This window comes from Geotrypetes seraphini, chromosome 8 (assembly GCF_902459505.1).
Source record: "Geotrypetes seraphini chromosome 8, aGeoSer1.1, whole genome shotgun sequence".
Lineage (NCBI taxonomy): Eukaryota > Metazoa > Chordata > Amphibia > Gymnophiona > Dermophiidae > Geotrypetes > Geotrypetes seraphini.
The window spans coordinates 71,083,493-71,105,659 of record NC_047091.1 but is presented as its reverse complement, the minus strand read 5'-3'; the positions used below and the strand labels follow the sequence as shown (position 1 = coordinate 71,105,659).

The following is a 22,167-nucleotide window of genomic DNA, read 5'->3' as shown; positions in this document are numbered from 1 at the left end:
ACCAAGTTTATTTGAAAGGTATTTCTCTTTCCAATTGTATTTAGAATCTGATTGATAATAACACTTTATACAAACATGCATGGGAAGAAAGAATTCATAAAGAACATCAGGATAAAGACACAATACGGGAAAGCAAGGGAGACTGTTAGCACAAAAGAAGTAATCTCAATCCATCCGTTATCAATAAAACTCATTCATAAAGGAAAAAAAAAAAGTTGACCACATTACACCGCTATTGATTAAGTCCCATTGGCTACCTATTAGCCACCAAATTACTTTTAAGATATTATTCTTGGTTTTTAAAGTTCTAGCTTTCAATGAGCCTCAATTCATGTCTAGAATGATCATTCCTTATTATGCCCCTCGTTCTCTACGATCATCATCACAAGATTTATTAACTGTCCCTTCCTTAAAAATTGTGGGTACAAGAAGAAATGACATGTTTTCTGTTACAGCGCCACAAACGTGGAATGCACTGCTACTGTACATCAGAAAAGAAAAAGATCTTATCTCTTTTATAAAACTCTTAAAAACTTTGTTATTTAACTTTGTACTTGTGTCTTAAAATTGTTTGTCCTCTAAAATGTTTTTTTTTTTTTTTTTTTTTTGTTCAGCGCTTAGAATGTTTGTATAGGCGATTCATCAAATAATAATAAAACTTGAAACTTGAACTTGAATTATCAAGCCCATGTTTAGCAAATATTTCAATTTTCAGAAAAATATGGATACTTAACCTCTATCATTGTTAGTCTTGTACTTTAAATCCCCCAACACTGGAATACAAAGGCAGGGATGTGCCCAACACAAACCCCACATGTCTGACAAACGGTTGCTTTTTTTTTTTGCTTTTTTTTTATTACCAGCAGACACACTTTGACAACTGCGAGAACACATAAACTATCTGGCTCAACTTTCTTTAAATTACTCACTGTCTGTAACAAATCCACTGCACGCAACATATATCTAAAATCACAGTCCTTATTCTCGTTCATCAGTGCGAACTCACATTCTTAATTCTGTCTTGATCCACATGCATTTTACCCTGTTAAGCAACTTACACTATCCTGTCTGCAACTTTCGGCAAAACAATCATGCTGGCTTGCTTTACCAACTTTTCCCAGGTTGCCAACCTAAATGCTATTTCCATCTCCCCGGATAATTTCTCAACATCACCAATTTCTCGTTCTCTGTGTCTTGTCAGGTGTCCCCAGAGCTTTTGTTTTATTAATTTGACAAGTATGACAAAAAGTTGATTAAATTCCAAATACTAAGCCTTTGACAACAATAAAAATAAGGGTGAAGAAAACAATAAAAAATCTTAGGGTCGCCATAATCGCCAGAAAAGGCAGTTGTAAAATATTTAAGCATGATCTGAAGGGGGTCGGTGGTGCTCTGACCCATATTATACAATCTATATATGCACCCAACAAAAGTTCCAATTTCCAGAAACCAGAATCCTATATACCTCTCTGTGCTTCACAACGGATTAAGAAGTTACTAGACAGAAGAGGTAGAGACAGGATAGAGAAGGAATCAACTTCTCACTTACCAAGACAGGTCCGGTACCGGCACAACAAAACCAGGAGCCAGAAATCTCCACCGATTCGTTCCTTCTCGAGGTGCAATCCGTTGTCTTCGACGAGAAACCGTTCCTGGTCAACCACCAGGTTAATGCCGGCTATTACGGGTCTCGTAGGAGGCAAGGTTTGAAATCCTCCGAGGGAGACGATCGTGCCAAACAGGCTCAAGTCTATAGATCAAGTCCCTGTTCGGCTGCGCCAAATGAAGGTACCTTTTAGGATAAGGCCCTCCGTTAGTAGTGCAGAGACTTGAGCCAGAGACTGAAGAGATGTAAAAAGGCTTTTATTAAACAAGCATATATGCTAGACTTCTGGGCAGAACTGGCTGCATAAACAGAAGACCCTGAGGATCTCGGACACAAAAGTTATATAGGGTCCTAACCAGTCCAAACCAGTTCTAACCAGCTCTGACCAAAAGGTAACAGCAGAGAGAAAAACAAAACCATAAATCCATCCTATAATCTATACATCAAGGCTAACTAACAGCAACATCCTTTTGCCTCCTGGCCGTGCCTGGTACAAGACAGATACAAAGAACAGGCCTGCATGCATACGTGATTTCTCAGAGCAATAAAATGGAGTCACAAGTTGTTCTTTGTACTAATTATGACCCACTGATAGTTTCTTCATATACACCGTGACCCAGCTATGTCAGCTAGCTAGGGATCCTTCACCGGTAGGATCTCTGAGAACGCTATCTTCTGAGTCCTCATCTTCAGCTTCCTTCCCAGAATCTTGAACTGTTCTATCAGCGTGCTTCTCCTGCAGTCTTTCCTGCTGACATCGTTCATCCCGATGTGGATCATTACTGTGGTCTCCTCCGTCTCCGCTCCTTCCAGGATCCTTCCAATTTAGTCCACGATGTCCTTGGTTCTTGCTCCTGGAAGGCAGGTCACCAGTCGATCCTCTCTCCCTCCTGTTATGTGGCTGTCCACATGTCTCAGGATCGAGTCTCCCACTAGGATCACTGACTTTCCCTTCTTTAGGTTTCTCTTCGGTCTCAAATCAATGTCTTCGGGGTGCTTCGCTGCTTCCTCACCTGGGCATCGACTAGCCCTGTTCTCCCTATCATGTGATGTTCCCCTGAAGGTGTCTTCTATGAGGTCATCTTCTTGTTCTACCTTCCATGATGGTGTTGGTGTAACTTCATCTGCATTCTGAAGTTCGTCCTCTTGCACCCGTCTCCTGTAGGCTTCCTCAATGAAGTCATCGAGCTCCCTGACTTCTTCCTCGATGTGTCTCTCTCTCATGAAGATCTCAGCTGTCCTGTTTGGGTCCTCTGTGATGTGAAGTCCTTCCAGTTCCTGTATCTTGTCCTTCAGTTGCTTGACTTCTTTCTTCAAGCTTTCCAGCTCCTGACACCGACCGCATACATACGACTGTCTCCCCGAGGGGAGGTAGTCGTACATATGACAGATAGTGCAGAACACTGGAAAGCTCATCTTCTGGATTCCCTCTGCTTCCATTGGTGTCTGTCCTTTTGGAAGTGCTCTTTTTACTTTACTGGTTCTTTCTGCATCCTATCTTCTGATAGGATGAGGAGTACTTAATGATGTAACCCAGCCAACCGTTCTGTTGGCCTGCTTGGAAAGTAAGAGTTCTGCCCAGGTATCTCTTGAATCGGCAGGCCTTTATTGTTGGGTGGCTAAACATATGTACTCTGCATGTAGGCCTAGTGGAACAGTCCGGGTTAAAATGAGAAACTAGGTATATGGGGGCCAAACCTTGGATGGATTTGAAACATAGACAGGCAAATTTGAACAACACTCTTGCTTCTAGGGGCAGCCAGTGAAGTTTTTGATAGTAGGGGGTTATATGTAAATTTCTTTCATCCTGAAAACCTCACTGGCAAGGGGGCACTCCAGAAGGACTGGGTTAACAAACACTGTTCTTATGGACTCTGGCTGCTGCTATCACAGGCCTGTTGAAACTGAAGAGCAAGTACTTCTATGATACAGGACTTGCTTTCTGATTTCAATACCTGTGTGGCACCAGTAACTAGAAATAACAAAGGATAGCAGTGGGAATGAAAAAGGGTAGAAAAGTAGTTTAATAGAGCAGCAGGTTGAGAATAATGGAAGCCTGGTTCAAATCTCACTGTAGCACCTTGTGATCTTGGGCAAGTGGCTTAACCCTCTATTCTCCATTGCTTCAGATACAAGCTTTAGAACCATTGTACATGCCATGTTATTCCCATATCTGGACTAGTGTAAATCTCTATTAGGATATCACAGAGAAAAAACATGGGAGACTGCAACTACAAAATACAGGAGCAAGATTAGTCTTTCAAGTAAGCAAATTTGAGAAGTCCGTTATAACGAGATTTACACTGGCTCACAATGAAAAAAGGAGTTAAATTCAAGATCTCATGCATGGTCTATAAGGCAATATATGGAGAAAATGTACTAGTATCAGACAGTAGGGTTCCACGTCCCTTCTATAACTCAAGAACAACACAACACCTTAAGCCAAACTTTCCTTCACCTCAACAAGCCAAAATATTTGAGTCTACTTTCAAACTCCAGGGTCCCAACGTTTGGAATAGCCTATGTCTGTGTCTGTGTCAAATTCAGAACAATGTTAAAGATATATCTCTTCTCCTTATAATCCCTTATGACCTCTATCTTTCTATGTCCTAAAACTCCTTCTTGAAATCTTGTTGTAAACCGTAATGAATCCTTGCTGAAATTTTGCAGGGTATAAGAAATTGTATGGTATGGTAAGCTTATGCAGGGGTTTAGCTACCATTGGACAAGCCTGGCAAAATGCCCAGGACTGCCTGAAATTGCCACTTTCCTTTCTTATCTCTCCCTCCAACCTCCCCCAGGGTCTTTTCACCTCAGCATTTATCTATCTTCCCCTGCTGCTCCTGCAAACCTATGGTGAGTCATGGCTGAAGACTGCTCTCTGTCTGGTGGGGCCTTTCCTCTGCTGTATCCTGTCCACAGGATATGGGAGAGGAAAGGCCCCACCATACAGAGAGCAGTTGCACCTTGCAGATGCTGTGCACCTGCACAGTGTGCAGCGGCCGCTAAGAGAGCGAATAGAATGCTAGGTATAATCAAGAAAGGTATTACAACCAGAACGAAAGAAGTTATCCCGCCGTTGTATCGGGCGATGGTGCGTCTGCACTTGGAGTACTGCGTCCAATATTGGTCGCCGTACCTTAAGAAGGTCCTCCACATCTTTTCTGGAGTAACATAAAATGTGTAATGTGATAGTGCACAATGCCTAAACGGAGTACAGGATGCTTCATTCAATTTTTGTCATTATTTTAAATGGATGTGACAGATGTAGAGGAGGTGCAGGAAGTTATTTTGGGCACTGTCAACCAGTAGATGTATTACTTTAGTAAGAAATGTAAAATTGTTATGCCAATACAATTTTCAAAATATGAATCAGAAGGGGGAGGGAGGAGTTGAAAAAAACCAACTGATCCGGCTGTGCAAACAATCATAGCAATTAGGTCAGTTCAGTAAAAACAAAAAAACCAAGCAAAAACGGATGTTATTTAAGATCCGGTTTTCAGCTGTTTATGAGACAAGTAGAGCTGACGTTTTCAAGGGCTGTTTTTTTTTTGTTTTCAGAACACGGAGCCTGGGACTTTTAAATCCGGAATATAAAGAGAGAGCAAACAAGAGGGAAGAGGAAGCTGCTATGTTTGGATTGCAGCAAGAGACACTGGCACCACTGTAGTTAGTCTTGTGGTTGTAATTAAAAGTCATGTGATCATAGTTTATTTCCAAGTAACAGCATAGAGAATTCTCTCACAAAAACAAATCCAGCACTCAACAAACATAAAAGCAGTAATTTTTTGCAATAGGCAGACATAGACTGGCAGCAATGTAAATGAACTTTAGTAGGGTTACTACCATGTTTCCCCGAAAATAAGACACTGTCTTGTATTAATTTTGGGTCCAAAATATGCTTATTTTCAGGGGATGTCTTATTTTTAATTTGTGTGTACAACAATCATCTTTCACCCATCCCCTTGTGCAGCATTTTTCTATCCCTCTCATCCCCCCGTGCAGCAGAACCCCCTAAAGCAATTTAATTGTGTTGCGTTAGATCTAATCTAAGTATTGTTCTTGTTTGCCACATCTTACCTATAACATAGAGCTTTAAACGGTTAACAAATAAACAAATTGCAGATCATCCTTAAACAAACTGAATTTCAGATGTCTTAACAGTTCTGAAATAAAAAAAAGTCTTGAGATCTTGGTGGAACAGATACTGTAATACAAAGCCATTTCCCCCCCCCCCCACCGTGCAGCAGAACCCCAACATTCCCGCCAACACATCCCCCTGCACAGCATCTTTCCATCTCTTCCTCCCATCCCCCTGTGCAGCAGAACCCCAGTGACCCACCACGAGGCCAACATAGCTCTGTTCCAAACAGCAGCACCTAACAGGCTGTTTCGTGGCCTTTCCCACCGGGGCCTTCCCTTTGCCGCATCACTAATGACATCATCAGTGATGCAGCAGAGGTAAGGCCAAGAAGCAGCCTGTTCAGTGCTGCCACCGCTGCTGTTTGGAATAGAGGTACGTCGACCTCACAGTGGGAGGGTCGGCCAGGTACTGCCGGGCGGGATGGAAAGATGCTGCACATGGGGGGGGAGAGAAAGAGCTGCCGCCAACAAATCGGGGAGTGTTGGGGACATTCAAGAGAGGCTTTGGGAGTTGATCCAACTAGGGCTTATTTTTGGGGTAGGGCTTATGTTAGGACCTACCCCAAAAATCGTGCTAAGGCTTATTTTCGGGGTAGGTCTTATTTTCAGGGAAACACAGGGTAGATTTGTTCATGCAAAAAAAGGACATGTGGTCCCACCCCATTCCACTCAGCCCTGCCCCCACACAAACTTTGTGTCTTCTTCCCTGAGTCTAGGCTGCATCTTGAGGGGTCTCCAAGCATGTGCAGATGCAACACAACATCACACGCTTGCATTTAACATAATTACATCACATTTGCCCATGCTCGGTGGCTCTCCAGACGTGGTCCCAAGCTTGGGGCCTTCCAAAATCTGGACAAATTGCCGGGTTTTGGAAATCCATCCAAGTACCCACACAGTCCTGTAAAAAAAGAAGACATGTCTGGGTTTCTCTGGACAACTGGTAACCCTAATCTAAACCACTTCCACTCAGTACCAATAATCCCCAGATCAGAAAGATGAATTAGAAGCATGGTGTGATTGATCAAATCGAATGTTGTGGATAGATCCAGCAAAATGGCAAGAACAATATTGCTACATTCCAGATGGGTATGGACTTCACTCAGCACTGATGTAATAATTGTTTCTGTACTACAGTGAAGATGAAATCCTGTGGAGGAAAGCAGGGACAAAAGGCAGTGTCTCTGCAGCTACTGCTTCCATCTTCCCCCTGTAGTCCATTGGTCAGATATTCCTTAGCTAGCTAATAAGCTGCAAAGGAAGCAGGACCAGTAGCTTAGGAGACACTATTGGTCAGACATTCCTTAGCCAGGGAAAAGCAGGACAGAAGATTGGTGACTCCTAAATTATTGGTCCCGCCACCCCTTGCAGCCTATTGGCTGGCTAAGGAATATTTGGCCAATGGGTTAATAGCAGGGAACAGAGAAGAGCTACAGTACAGTGTAGGTCAGACAGGCTTCCTGCCTTAGGTCTACCATAGAAAGGAGAAGTGCAGAGGGAGTATCTAGGAAAAGAATGAGGAAGCAAAGAATAGTACAGGCACTGAGAGCTGGAAGAAATGGTTGTGAGGGGAAGAGAGACTGAGGGAAGACACATGGACAATGAAAGGGAGAACAGAACTAAAGTGAATGCAAGCGGGGTGGGGGGGCTATGATATAAAGATAAGTGGGTGAGGGATGGGCTGAAAAAAGAAAAACAGATGAGGACAGAAAAACAGATGGGGTTCAAAGAGCAGGGGGGCTAAGAAACGGGTTCTGAGAAGAGAGAGGATCAGGTTGGAGGGATGGAAATGGCAGGAAAGGTGAAATTAGGAAGAAAAAAAACAAACAAACAAGCAAAGAAAATAGAATTTTCAAATTTTTGGAGGCATGGTTCGAATCTATCAACTGCTCCCCACAAATGAGTGAGCCCAAGAATCACTGGGTGGGAATGTATTATATTGCTAATTGAGTTAGGTGTTTTGGTATCTGCTCTTTTCTTCTAACCTTGCAGTCACAAGGATAAATGAGGTACAGTACTCCCCTGATATTTGCAGGGGTTACGTTCTAGGAACCCCCCATGAATGTTGAAAAACCGCGAATACAGTTTTAAGCAGGGGAGACAGGAGAGGGCAGCTGGACCGCCAGTGAGTGAAGGAAATCACTCGTGGTATGCTCCCACCGCCTCTTCCTGTACCAAAGCTGGGCCTCACCAAGCAGGAGCTGCTTTGACACACAGCTCCTGATTGGTGAGGCCCGACTTTAGCACAGAAAGAGGCAGTTGGAGCATAACACGAGTGATTTCCTTCACTTGCTGGCGCTCCGGCTGCCCTCTCCTGCCCGGTCATTCGAGGTTGGAAAATACCGCGAATGACCCGGACCGCAAATTCATGGGGGAGCACTGTATTTCATTAGAAGGATGATGTTCATTAGAAGGATGATGAAAGGGAATGAACATAAGAATTACCGCTGCTGGGTCAGACTAGTGGTCCATCGTGCCCAGCAGTCCGCTTCCGTGGTGGCCCTTAGGTCAAAGACCAACGCCCTAACCAAGACCAGCCCTACCTGCGTACGTTCTAGTTCCACAGGAACTTGTCTAACTTTGTCTTGAATCCCTGGAGGGTGTTTTCTCCTACGAAAGCCTCCGGAAGAGCGTTCCAGTTTTCCACCATTCTCTGGGTGAAAAAGAACTTCCTTACATTTGTCCGGAATCTATCCCCTTTTAACTTTAGAGAGTGCCCTCTCGTTCTCTCTACCTTGGAGAGGGTGAACAACCTGTCTTTATCTACTAAGTCTATTCCCTTTATTATCTTGAAGGTTTCAATCATGTCCCCTCTCAGTCTCCTCTTTTTAAGAGAGAAGAGGCCCAGTTTCTCTAATCTCTCACTGTATGACAACTCCTCCAGCCCCTTAACTATTTTAGTCACTCTTCTCTAGACCCTTTCGAGTAGTACTGTGACCTTTAAGTACGGCGACCACTGCTGGGTGCAGTATTCCAGGTGAGGGCGTACCATGGCCTGGTACAGCGGCATGATAACCTTCTCCGATCTGTTCATGATCCCCTTCTTAATCATTCCAAGCATTGTTTGCCCTTTTTGCCTCTGCCACGCATTGCGCGGACGGCTTCATCGACTTGTTAACCAGTACTCCCAAGTCTCTTTCCTGGAGTGTCTCTCCGAGTACTACACCAGACATCCTGTATTCGTGTACAAGATTTTTGTTACCAACATGCATCACCTTACACTTGTCCACGTTAAACTTCATTTGCCATGTCGCAGCCCATTTCTCAAGCGTATTTATGTCCTGTTGCAGGTCTTCGCAATCCTCCTGCATCTTTACTACTCTGAATAACTTCGTATCATCTGCAAATTTAATAATCTCGCTCGTCGTTCCAATTTCCAGGTCATTTATAAATATGTTGAAGAGCACAGGCCCAAGCACCGAACCCTGCGGCACTCCATTGGTGACACTTTTCCAGTCCAAGTATTGTCCATTTACCCTCACTCTTTGCTTTCTATCTGCCAACCAGTTTTTGATCCATGTGTGTATTTCACCCTCAATCCCATGCTCGCAATTTTTTGAAGTAGTTGTTCATGCGGGACCTTGTCAAACGCCTTCTGAAAATCCAGATATACAATGTCGACCGGGTCACTTTTGTCTATCTGCCTGTTAACTCTCTCGAAAAAGTGCAGCAAGTTTGTCAAGCAAGATCTTCCTGTGCTGAAGCTGTGGAGGCATGGAATTCTATGAACCAGAAATATCCCTTTTAAAACTTTCCCTTGGTAGCTCCGATATTGAGAGGGGGCTATGGTCAGGGATTGAACTAAAAGGGAATGGAGACTAGCATTTTTCCATTACTTCACAAAAATTAAAAATATTATTCCCCATTATATCCCCATTATATGTGAGCCTAAAAACGTAACACTGCAGTAGCAGTAGGAAGAGGTAGCAGGAAATCATTGACAAAGTTGGAGGGAGGGGGAGAAGAGACATTCTCATAAACTGTGGGGCAGATTCTATAAATGGCAACGTTAGGTGTCTTACTGCTGTCTAATCAGCCACTTGGGACGCATGTTTTCCAAAAAAAAAAAAAAGCCCTGAGGCAGGCACCTACAGTGTAGATGTTTGTCATGGTTAAGGGAGACATGTCAGGACACTTAAGATCACCCGAGGCTGAGCGTGGTTTCACCCAGAAGTGGCCTTTGGTGAGCTTAAGCAGCCCTAGGTGTCTCCCTAGAGCAGGGGTGTCAAACTCAATCACATAAGGGGCCGAAATCTAAAACATAGGCTAAGTCGAGGGCCGAATTTTCTATTAAGATACTTAGTCATAGTAGAAGTATAGATCCTTCCTCGCCCTGAGACACCTGTGGCGTGGTCAGGCACTTCTGTGGAACGCCCTGCTCCAACCTAACTTTTACACTGGGACTGGGTCCTTCTGTCTGCAAATGGATACTAAGGCAGCATGGTGAGGAGCTTGGAGTGCTGCTGGGAGTGGGGCAGTGCGTTCAGGCATTTGGAACACCACTGGGACCGGGATTGCACAGTCAGGCACTTAGATGCAATAGTCACCAAGGGCCACATAAAATTGCCAGGTGGGCTGGATTTGGCCCCTGGGCCTTGTGTTTGACATGTGTGCCCTAGGGCCACAACAGATGGTTGAAATGTAGGCCAGCAAAATGCTGGACCACATTTCAAATAAGCGTAGCCACTGAACTAATCATGGCAAAGAAATCCTCCTGCTGTGATCAGCTGATTGGCACAGCAGGAAACCCCTGTCGGGTGGCAGGAGGGATACCCACTTCCTTCTGCCCTCGAACACCTCTCAAAGTAGCAGGGCAGGAGGAATTCCCACTCCCTCCTGTCCCCAAACTCCCGAACCCCTCCCTCCAGGTATCTAGCCAATTGGAGTTGCCACTCCCAGTGTATCCCAGAATGCACAGGTAAAGAGGCCTAACACTCCAGTTGGCTCAAGTGCCTAAGGCCCCTTCTATGGGTACAGGGGCGGGATCACAGCAGAGGGAATGTGCTGCAGAGGATGACGGCAGTCTGCTAGGATCACTACAGCACTGGCGATCCTCTGCAGGCTGTCCTAATTAGTAGAAGGTGAGACCGGGAGGCCGGGGGGGGGGGGAAGCCAGAGGATACTACAAAGAAGGGGAGAACATGCAGGCCTTTGGGGAGGGGCCTGGTGTAGAAGTACACGGAGGGAGGTAGGGGGGGTCCAAAGAGACATGCATATGCCAGACTGGGGGCGAGGGAGGGGAGAGATAATGGGTCTAAAAACAGGGGAGGGGGAGAGAGATGGTGGACAATGGGATTTAGGGAGGGAAGGAACAGAAAGGGAGAGAAGTTAGACACAAGGGATGGTGTAGGGAGGGTACAGAGATACTGGATAGGAGGGTAGTTGGAAAGAGAAAGGGAGAGCTGGTGGACCCTGGGGTGGTGAGGAAGGAGGGAGAGATGCTGGATGAAAGGGTAGTTGACAAAAGGAGATATGGTGGATCTGGGGATGGTGGGGTCCATCACTGCAGCTGTGGGGATGGAGACGAAAAAAAAAAAAAAGAAAGATGCCAGACCTCCGGGGGAGGGAAGGGAAACAGAAGGAGAGGGCAGAGATGGAAGATGGATGGTTAGCATGGAGAAAGAAGAAAATGGCAAATGGGCAGGAGACCCTGACAAGCGAGTTATCAGAAGATATTTATTATAGAGCCTGAAACCAACATGATTTGAATAATGACCAGACAAAAGGTAGAAAAAATAATTTTATTTTCTGTGATTACAATATGTCAGATTTGAAATGTGTATCCTGCCAGATCTGGTATTACACAGCAAGCATGAACTAGAACCTAAAAGAGAGAGGAAAATTATTTTTTATTTTTGTTTACATCACAGAGCCAGCATGGGGTTGAAGAGGTTGTAACCCTGTACAGTCACACCTCGGTTTGCAAGTAACGCAGTTTGCGAGTGTTTTGCAAGATGAGCAAAACACTCCAGCAATTTGTAACTCGCAAACCGAGCGTTGTCTTGCAAAACGAGCAAAATTCACCTGCAGCTTAAGTTGATTTTCCAACTCTTCCGCCCCACGATCTCAGCGATGTGCTTGGAGCTGAAGCGAGGCCTGTTCTACTCCTCCACCACACCATTAAACCAAGTCCTGCTTGCACCCAAACCAAGAGAAGCCAGCAGCGAGCAACAGCCAATCCCAAGTGTCTCACCCAGCGTGGGTTGAAAGTGGCACTCAAATCAGCTCAGGGATCTGGGGAGGGGGTGCCGAACAGACCTACTGTACCTTTGAGCCGGGAAGAAGACTGACTGGGGCAGGCTTGTTGTCCCCAGTGTCTGCTGTCCATTTTATCTCCTCTTCTCTCTTATTCCATTCCCTCCTTATGCCTGTCTCCAGCATATTGATTTTTCCCATTCAGCTTTTTTAACTTTTTTTTTTTTTGCCTCTGTCCACTCAAATCTTGTCCTCTCACCCTTCTTTTTAAATTTTCAACTACCTCTCAATTCTCCATCTCCTCTCAGTCCCTAGCTCTCCCATTTCCAATCTCACTCCTATCCTAGCCTCCTATTTCCTTGCATCAACTCCCCATTACCAAATCTCTCCTCTCTCCCCGTGGTCCAGCATTTTGCTTCCTCTCTTTTCTGTTGTTTTTCTTCCCTCCCCCCTTGATGCTGAACAAGCCTAACATTTCTTCATCCCATCCCCAGATCCAACTTATCTCCCTTTCTCTTCCTAACTGCCCCCATCCCATCTCTCCCCCTATCTGCCTGCCTCCCCCCAGGTCCACCATTTCTCCCTTCAAGTATCTCTTTCCCTCTTCACACCACCCCAGGTCCAACTTTTCTCCCTTCAGAACATTGCCCAACATATATCTCTCCCTCTCTGGCCCTGTAAGCTCTCCCCCCCCCCATGCCTAATCTGGCACTGCCTTTAATACCCTCCCCCTTCCTTCTTTAAAAAAAAAAAACAAAAAAAGTTAGTCCAGGAGGCTTACTTGGCCCAGCATGTCCTCCCCCTTCTCTCTGCACGGTCCAGTGTCAGTCACACTGAAAAAGTGGCCTGCGGCAGTGCTCCTGAAACTTCCCCTTCTCACAGCCCAGCATGTCTTCCCTCCCACGCTGGTCCAATTTCACCATCACGCTGAAAAATCTGCTGGCCTCAGCAGTGATTCAGCAACGTTGTCAGCGGCTCTCCTTTCTGCTTTCTGTCTGCCGTGGCGTCGGAAAGAAGACTTCCTGTCGGCTTTAGCAGCAGCAGCAGGGCAGTAAGAGCAGGGGAAAGGAAGGAGGGAGGTTTTTTTTTTTGCACGGCAGGCAGGTAAGGAGGTAGGCAGGCAAGCAGGCTGGCTTTGGCCAGTGAGGGAGAGAGGTAGACAGGCAGGCAGGCTGTCTTCGGGAGTGGGGGTGGGACAAAGTGTGGAAGGCAGTGAGAGGGACATAGGAAGGAGGTATTGGGGGCACTAAAGACAGGAAGGGGCACTAAGGACATGGGAAGGAGGCACTGGGGGCACTAAAGACATGGGCGATGATGCGTCCGCATCTGGAGTACTGCGTCCAATATTGGTCGCCGTACCTTAAGAAGGATATGGCGATACTCGAGAGGGTTCAGAGGAGAGCGACACATTTGATAAAGGGTATGGAAAACATTTCATACACTGAGAGACTGGAGAAACTGGGGCTCTTTTCCCTGGAGAAGAGAAGAATTAGAGGGGATATGATAGAGACTTACAAGATCATGAAGGGCATTGAAAAAGTGGAGAGGGACAGATTCTTCAAACTTTCGAAAACTACAAGAACGAGAGGGCATTCGGAAAAGCTGAAAGGGGACAGATTCAAAACCAATGCTAGGAAGTTTTTCTTCACCCAGAGGGTGGTGGACACCTGGAATGAGCTTCCAGAGGGCTTGACAGGACAGAGTACGGTATTAGGGTTTAAGAAGAAATTGAATAATTTTATGAAAGAAAAGGGGATAGAGAGGTATAGATAGAGGACTACTACACAGGTCCTGTACCTGTTGGGCCGCCGCACGAGCAGACTGCTGGGCACGATGGACCTCTGGTCTGACCCAGCAGAGGCACTTCTTATGTTCTTTTATGGGAAGGAGGCACTGGGGGCACTAAAGACAGGAAGGGGCACTAAGGACTTGGGAAGGAGGCAATGGGAGCACTAAAGACATGGGAAGGAAGCACTGGGGGCACTAAGGACATGGGAATGAGGCACTGGGGGCACTAAAGACAGGAAGGGGCACTAAGGACATGGGAAGGAGGCACTGGGGGCACTAAGGACATAGGAAGGAAAGAGGGAGGGAATAGAAAAGGACAATTCTTGGGCCTGAGTGCAGAAAGAAAGAAATGAAAGAAAGGATACAGTCAGAAGGAAACACAACCAGAGACTCATGAAATCACCAGACAGCAAAGGTAGGAAAAATGATTTTATTTTCAATTTAGTGATCAAAACGTGTCAGTTTTGAGAATTTAAAGATAATAGCTCTCGAACCTGAAAGTCAGATGCTTCTCAAGTTTTAACAAGTGAGGCATGGCTCACCTCAAATAAAGAGGAGCAGATGCGAGAGCTGCTCAGGAACTGCTACTAGCAGTCAAGCCCCTCTTACTGTTCAGTGAGAGTCAGGAACAGTAGAGCAAAGGTGGGCTCTCGAATCCTGGAGCCTCTTTATCCCTTCTAGCCATCGCTTGGCACAATATGGAAAGGAAGGAAAGTGGAGTTTTCCCTATGGCCAAGCCTCTGCTGCACTCAAGCCCAGAGAAGAATGGAGAGAGTGACCAAAGCCTAATGACATACCAACACCTTACGCCACAAAAATAAATAAAAGAGCAGGACAGGAGCAAGTCTGGTGGCTTTCCCCTTCTTACTGCCTTGGGCACTGCAAGTCAATCTTCAGGTAGCCAGCAGCTCAGCAAGGTGAGCCTGCTGTCTTCAGCCTGCCCTAGAAGCCTTCTCTGTAGCATCCTGCCTATGTGGGAACAAGAACTGGTTGCAGAGAGAAGGATTTAGGACAGGGGTGACAAAGTTGGTCCTCGAGAGCCGCAATCCAGTCGCGTTTTCCAGATTTCCCAAATGAATATGCATGAGATCTATTTACATGCATGCCCTCGAGGACCAACTGACACCTGTGCTTTAGGGGCAGGCTGACCTGCCCAAAGAAAATTGAATTGCAGCGCCAAGGATGCAAGGACAGCACCACTGGACTCCGTGTATGCCAGCTCTGCCAAATCTGGACTCCCCCCCCCCCAATCTAAAAGAAATATCCAGATGCCTGGATAGTTATCTAAAAAGAGGACATGTGTGTTTTCCCAGACATAGGGCAACCCTAGGTTACAGTTTGGGCCTCTATGTTTGAGAAGCAACTGTTTATAGTGTATATTTTTCTTCTTATGTTTGATGTATATTGTCTTTTCTTTGTAAGGTTGACAGACTTCTAATAAAAATACCTACATTTTTTTTTAAGGAATTTGAGTAGCTGGATGGCTATGTGAGCGGTTTACTCAACAGGAGAAAGGAAGGGGCTTATAACCGTGGCAGCTGAAAGAGCTGCTGTGCATGTTGCAATAAGGAGGCAGGCACATCCTACACAGATTTGTGCAGGAGCTGGAAAAGGAAGCCATGGCGCACAAGAGGCAAGAACGCTGCTGGGATGCTAGAGCTGCAGCCAGAAATAGTACCAGTTTTTTACATAGGATGCCATTTTGCCCTGGCCTGGATTCACCAAGGTTGCACTTCTGGCTTCAAGGAGATTGCATCCATTCCCTCCTTACCCCTACTTATTAGATAATGAGGCAGCACTTTTGAAAATAAAAAAGCATGAGCCAGCACCATGGTCCCCCGCCGCTCCTACCGATTGACAAACCTGCATTTGAGAACAGTACAGTCAGAATATGTGCAGATGACTGTCCCATTGGAGTCATAGAAACAGAGGCAGCTAAAGACTATATAGCCTACTATCCCTTCCTCTCATTCAAGAAACCTCGGGACAAGTACATTGTGTTTTTTAAATTCAGATATATTTTTGTCTCCACCTCCACCAAGCCTAGTCCATGCATTCACAACCTTGTCCATAAAGAGTATTTTCTGAGGTTACTTCTGAATATCCCTTGTAACCTTCATCCTATGCCTCCTCACTCCTTTCAATTCAGTCTTGCCTCAGACTTTTAAATACCCAGGTAGCATAAATTCACGTATCTCCCCTCATGTATACATATTGATCCTCATACACTATGATTAAGACCACTGACCAATTTTAGTAGCCGTCCTCTAGACAGATTATCCTGTTTATATCTTGAAGGTGCAGTCTCCAGAATTTAATATAATGCTGTATGCTAAATGAGGTCTTGGTCTTAACAGTCTTATTCCATGTGTCTTTCGGAGGCCCGACTATCTCACTTGAATCAAAGAGATAAATAAGTAACCCTCGTTCATGAATGCACAGTGCAGGTTTTAGTGCCAGCAGCGGCGGTAACTGTTCCCAACGCTTGGGAATTCTGTGAGTGTCAGAGCAGTTACTGTCGCTGTCCCGGCATTAAAACCCACGCTATGCGCGCTAAAACCCACATTATACGTTTGTGTAAAAAGGGGGTCAATTTTATATACTGCCTTTTCTGTGGTATGACCAAAACAGTTTACATGCTTATGTATATGGAAGTATTTTATATCCCTCATGGGCTAAATCATAAATTTGAGGTTTTGTCATGGGGCAATTGCAGGTTAAGTGGTTTGCCCAACCAAAGGAATGGGAATGAAGCCTGCTCAGAGCCCACGCTTCCATTTACCTGCTTTGTGGTATGCAGATGACAGCAGCCATCTATAACAGCAGGATGGCTGGAATTCCAATCTGAAAAATTAAAGGGCATGTACTTAGTTATCATTAGCCTAAGTTTTCAGGCCTTCCCAGAGTGTAGCCAAAAACCTCTGTAAGATATTAAAGCCTGACCCTTGGTAATCCTTGGTGCAGAGAGACTGCATGTCTCCTACTCTTTTGGGGCATATAGTTTAGGACCAGGGCTTAAGACTCAGCTTCATGGGCCAGAGCTTCAAAAGAGTTTTTACACCTCCTTGGTAATTGAGACAATTTGGTTGGTTTAATCTGATGACTCAAAGATGCAGAATTCTGGAACAAGGGAATTTAGGTCTCTAAAGAGACTGGCTTCTCCCTGCCCTCTTCTATACTTCCACACCCAGACATACACATTGCCTGCCACCCACATTCATTCAGACAAGATACTCAAAACAGAAGCACCAACATCTCTGTACCCACATACTATACATACAAAAACATCTCTATTCACTTACTTTCTAAGCATTGTACATTTATAACAAGCCTATTTCTCTACAAAAATTAGATTTTCCCAAGCCACATGTCACCTGTATTCTTCAGTTCCACTGCCTCTGAAGACTGGACCCAGGACCAAAAGATGAATTACAGTACTTACACCAGGTAGCTACTTTAGTTTCACACTATCAATAGCTCCTTCCTAGGAAAATAGGAACCCTGTGTTTAAGTGCCCAGGAGTTCTAATAGAAGCACAAGACACTGTAGGGATTTGAACCCTGTCCTGGAATCCAGGAGTGCCAACCACCAGCATCTTTTGCTTTTCTACACCCCCCCCCCCCTCACTTCCTTTAACCTCTCTAAAAGGTTAAAAAGCAAAACCTGAAGGAAAACTGAACGTTTTCCCCCAGGAAAAGAAAAACCTTAGTTGATGTACCATTGCCCTAGTTCTACATGATGGTCCAATCATTTAAAAGTTCTGCCTACCAGATTTCAAACCCCAACACATGAATGATTTGGGCCATCTTCTCCTCATTTGAGGTTAGAAACCCATTCTGATGGGGATGTGTCTTTTTAGATTGAAGCCAATCCACTTTAATACATAGAAGCTGGGACTAAAGATATGATGGTAGACATGTGAACAGGGGAGAGGGAGGTGCTGGTGCTTTAGTAAGAAAATCTAGTAGGACCACCAGAATTTCAGCCCATGTATATTTGCAAGACCAATGACCTTAAGAGATCTTGAAGTACTAAAGTAAAGCTACAGGAATTTATGGTTGCATATACCCTGTATATAAAAATGGACACTACTTCTATAATCCAACTTATTAATTAGATTTACTACTTAAGTAATTGGATTTAATAGTATGACTGTTGCCTTTTTTTAATCACATTACATTAATTTAGCTTCTAATGGGGACAAGCCTCAGACTTAGGAGAACATGTTTCCCAAACTGGGATTACTTAAAGAGAGAAACACATTACTCTCTTATCTCCTTATAACATCACCGGCTATTACCCCACCTCCAATCCAATTACTTAAGTAGTAAATCTAATTAATAAGTTGGATTATAGAAGTAGTGTCCATTTTTGATATTGTGCAAATGGTTTTCAATAGTTTCATATTTTGTGTATATAATACCATTTGAAGTTTGTATTGTTTTGTTGCATATACCCTGTACCACAATGCTGCAAATAGAACTATGTTGACTATGATAATGTTCCAGAATATTTATTTAAGCATTTATATACCACTTATAGTCTAAGTCAGTGGTTCCCAACCCTGTCCTGGAGGACTACCAGGCCAATTGGGTTTTCAGGCTAGCCCTAATGAATATGCATGAGAGATTTGCATATAATGGAAGTGGCAGGCATGCAAATCTGCTCCATGCATATTCATTAGGGCTAGCCTGAAAACCCAATTGGCCTGGTGGTCCTCCACGACAGGGTTGGGAACCACTGACTTAGACTATAAGTGGTATATAAATGCTTAAATAAGTGGTTTATATTCAGGTACTCAAACATTTTTCCCTATCTGTCCTAGGGGCCTCCCACTCTAATGTACCTGGGGCAATGGGAGATTAAGTGACTTGTATCAAAAATTTATACAGGAAATAAGAAAAAAACCTTTCCAAAAAATACCTCTTCTGGATTCTTTAAGTAAACTATCTTGGAGAAATGGTGGCAAAAAGGTTTTCCCCACTTTGTCCGATATATATTTTTCTGATAGAGACGAAGTGGGGAAGACAACTTTGCCACCATTTCTCCAAGATAAAGTTTATTTAAAGAATCTAGAAGAGGCATTTTTGGAATGATTAAGTGACTTGCCCAGGGTCACAAGGAGCAGCACAGGATTTGAACCCACAACCTCAGGGTGTCGAGGCTGTAGAACATAAAACGTGTTAAATGTTTTAAATGTCCTCTTTTTCGTTACCATATAAACCAGACATAAAGGCTCACTGGGCTGTCCTTGCTACCTTCGACAGAACCAATTTATGAGACTGTAGACCTCTTCATGCAACCAACCATGGACTTCATTGCATCCATAAAAAACTACAACCAAACTCTCCTATAAAGTGCTTTTAAGAGCACCAATGGTTCTTTTTAGCTTGTCCTATAAATCAAAAATTAGCTTTAAACTTCTAGTTCAAACTCATTTCAATACCAATGTGGGTTTTCTATACTTGAATAGCATTGTTCTCTAGGAGTGTTAAACAGAGATTTTCTGAAAAAAATGGCAAATGCACAACATGTTTGCAAAAATGATCCCAAGTTTTAGTTACATGTGTACTTACCTGCCTACTATACACAGTGAATCTGGAGATCAATGCACATGAAATAAGTTTAATATAAAAATTTTCCATCTGGATGGTAATGTGAAAAACACCAAGTTGGATTACACTTCACAGCTAAATCTACAGGTGGCCCATGTTCTGCCAAGTTGTCTACAGCAGTGGTTCCCAACCCTGTCCTGGAGGACCACCAGGCCAGTCCTAATGAATATGCATGGAGCAGATTTGCATGCCTTGGACCCCCATTATATGCAGATCTCTCTCATGCATATTCATTAGGACTATCCTGAAAACCCCAACTGACCTGGTGGTTTTCCAGGACAGGGTTAGGAACCACTGGTCTACAGTACTGAACACTTGACAGGCAAAAGAGAGGCAAGAGAAACAGTAGTAGTATAAACAGAACAAAGTAAAGACTGAGAAAAAAAATGTCCTAAGTATTTCCTGCTTCCAAAACATTAACTTGTTCTGTAGAATGTAGAAGACATCTATAAGCTAAACCACATGAGACCACATGAGTAATTTTTTATATTAATAGAATAGTTTAAGGTCTTTGCGATAGGCTATAACCACATGAGTATTTTTTTATATTAGAAAAGCTTAAGGTCTTTGCTAAAAAGAGGAGTAAGAAATTGTGTCAGGTCCTCAGTATGATGCCACTTAAGCTTGGTTTTCAAAGCTTAAACACCCATAATTCTATGGTATAAAATCACATGCTTCCCTATTGTACAAACTACTCTTTCAGGTACGAGGCAAAAAGTAGGGGCATGATCAAATTTCCACACTTAAAAGGAAATCTAAGGACCAGGAGGCAGAAAGTGCTTTTGGTTTTCCTTAATTGTATGCAGCATTTTACTTCTTTACTTGTGGACCCACATTTTAGGGTTCTAAAGTACCCATGTTGTACAGAGTTTTAGCTTTTCTGCTCCTAGCTTTAATGGATTAAGATTTATTTACTCTGGTCATAAAAAAATGGTATGGGTTTGGCTCACAAGTATGAGGAGACTTGACCTAAATATATATACCTTAAAGGAAAGGAGTGATGGGGTGATGAGACATGTATATTTTAATACCTTTCAAATATTTAAGAGTGGAAGAACTAGGACATGAATTAAGGTTGTAGGGGAGGATGTCAAGAGTAAATGTAAAGAGGTACTTTTTCTAGACAGGGTGGTAGATAGAAACAAGGTGGTGATAGAAATAAAGAGAACAACAAAACACACACACACACAAAAAAAAAAATACACAATCTGGCTTAGGTAGGAGGCCCATACCATACACAGGTAACATGCTCGAGGACAGTGTCTCCAAACTTTAGAAAAGCATCAAATATTGAGAAAAATGCTAGTTTAATGCAATTTGCACACATTTATCATTTTGCCAAAGTAATTGTCTTTCCTCTTTCCAACATGATGCCCTGTCCTTTATGATTTGAAGGCTAACTAGACTATGGCCTTTGTGTTGGCTAACGAGACAAGTCCCCAGCTCCTCCTCTTTTTGACCAAGGACAAAAGATGGAGCTTTGAAGTTTATCCAAAACCAACATTTAACAGCTGAAAAGCAGTTGCAGTAGGTGTGCATTGAAGATGCTGTTTTCTAAAGACTTGTTCTGCATCTTGCTAGCAAATACTGTGTTATATTCTTTCACCTAGGACAGCAGACAAAAAAAAAGGGAGGATTCATAACCACTTACCTATTTTAAACTAAATCCAAACACCTATTCATATTTCTATAGTGTATACTATAAGAACTTGGAATCTAGCTAGTATTTACTAGATCAAATTACTTGTGCTGTATTTTGGTAGGAGCAGTGCTAAGAAAAAGGGTAAACCACTCTGGGGTCTTTCTACTAAGGCTAAAGATTAGCATGTGTTAAATGCAACATGCCCATTATATTCTATGCAAGAAATTATCTTACAAGTGTGCCTCACTCCATTTTAAACTCCTTTGTTCAAAAATTTATGATTTTCATAGATCCTCAGAGGGCCACCACGCACTCAAATGTGTTTCATAGTGCGGGGCTTTATGCACCCTTTCGTCACTGGACCTGATTTTTTAGTTAAGTGTAACATACGTTTTAATGTTATGACTAAAGTATAGGTATTCTAGAAGTACTTAGCTTTTTGGTTGACGCTAGTCGGGAGGGTAGAAACATAAATGTCCAACATGTTTCGCCCGTTTGTCTCACAGGGCTTTATCAAGGCTCCCTCTCCCGTTCAGTAACCACTTTCACCAACCACTGCGTCATTGCGTCCCGACTAGCGTCAACCAAAAAGCTAAGTACTTCTAGAATACCTATACTTTAGTCATAACATTAAAACGTATGTTACACTTAACTAAAAAATCAGGTCCAGTGACGAAAGGGTGCATAAAGCCCCGCACTATGAAACACATTTGAGTGCGTGGTGGCCCTCTGAGGATCTATGAAAATCATAAATTTTTGAACAAAGGAGTTTAAAATGGAGTGAGGCACACTTGTAAGATAATTTCTTGCATTAACGGACTGAATTATGCAATAGTCTCCATTTAAGTCAATTAAGTGCTGAGATTTTCATTATATTCTATGGGCATTAGCATTTAGCACATGTTTACTACACGCTAAATCAGTTAGCACGCCTTAGTAAAAGGATCCTTACGATTTTGAACCTGCACAGCCAGTGTCTATCCTGAACTTCTCAAATTACTTGGATATACACCCTTCATGATATTCAGGTAACAAGCTTTTTGTGGTAGGTAGGTATTAAGTCAATTTTGGAACCTTTGATTTGGTACGATTGAGCTGCAAAGTCAGCCGACTGATAGTGGCAGGAGACTCTTGCTTGGGGGAGGATTATGGAACAGATTTCTGTAGCATTATAAGTG

At 43.6% G+C, this 22,167-nt stretch overlaps 1 long non-coding RNA gene across 1 annotated transcript in view; it reads left to right on the top strand.

The window, feature by feature from the left end:
• LOC117364463 overlaps positions 1–5,557 on the top strand; it is a 34,939-nt gene extending 29,382 nt beyond the window's left edge. Inside the window, exon 3 of the long non-coding RNA XR_004540257.1 lies at positions 5,168–5,557. This is a non-coding gene — a long non-coding RNA (uncharacterized LOC117364463). The remainder of the gene's footprint in view (positions 1–5,167) is intronic.
• The last annotated feature ends 16,610 nt before the right edge of the window (positions 5,558–22,167 follow it).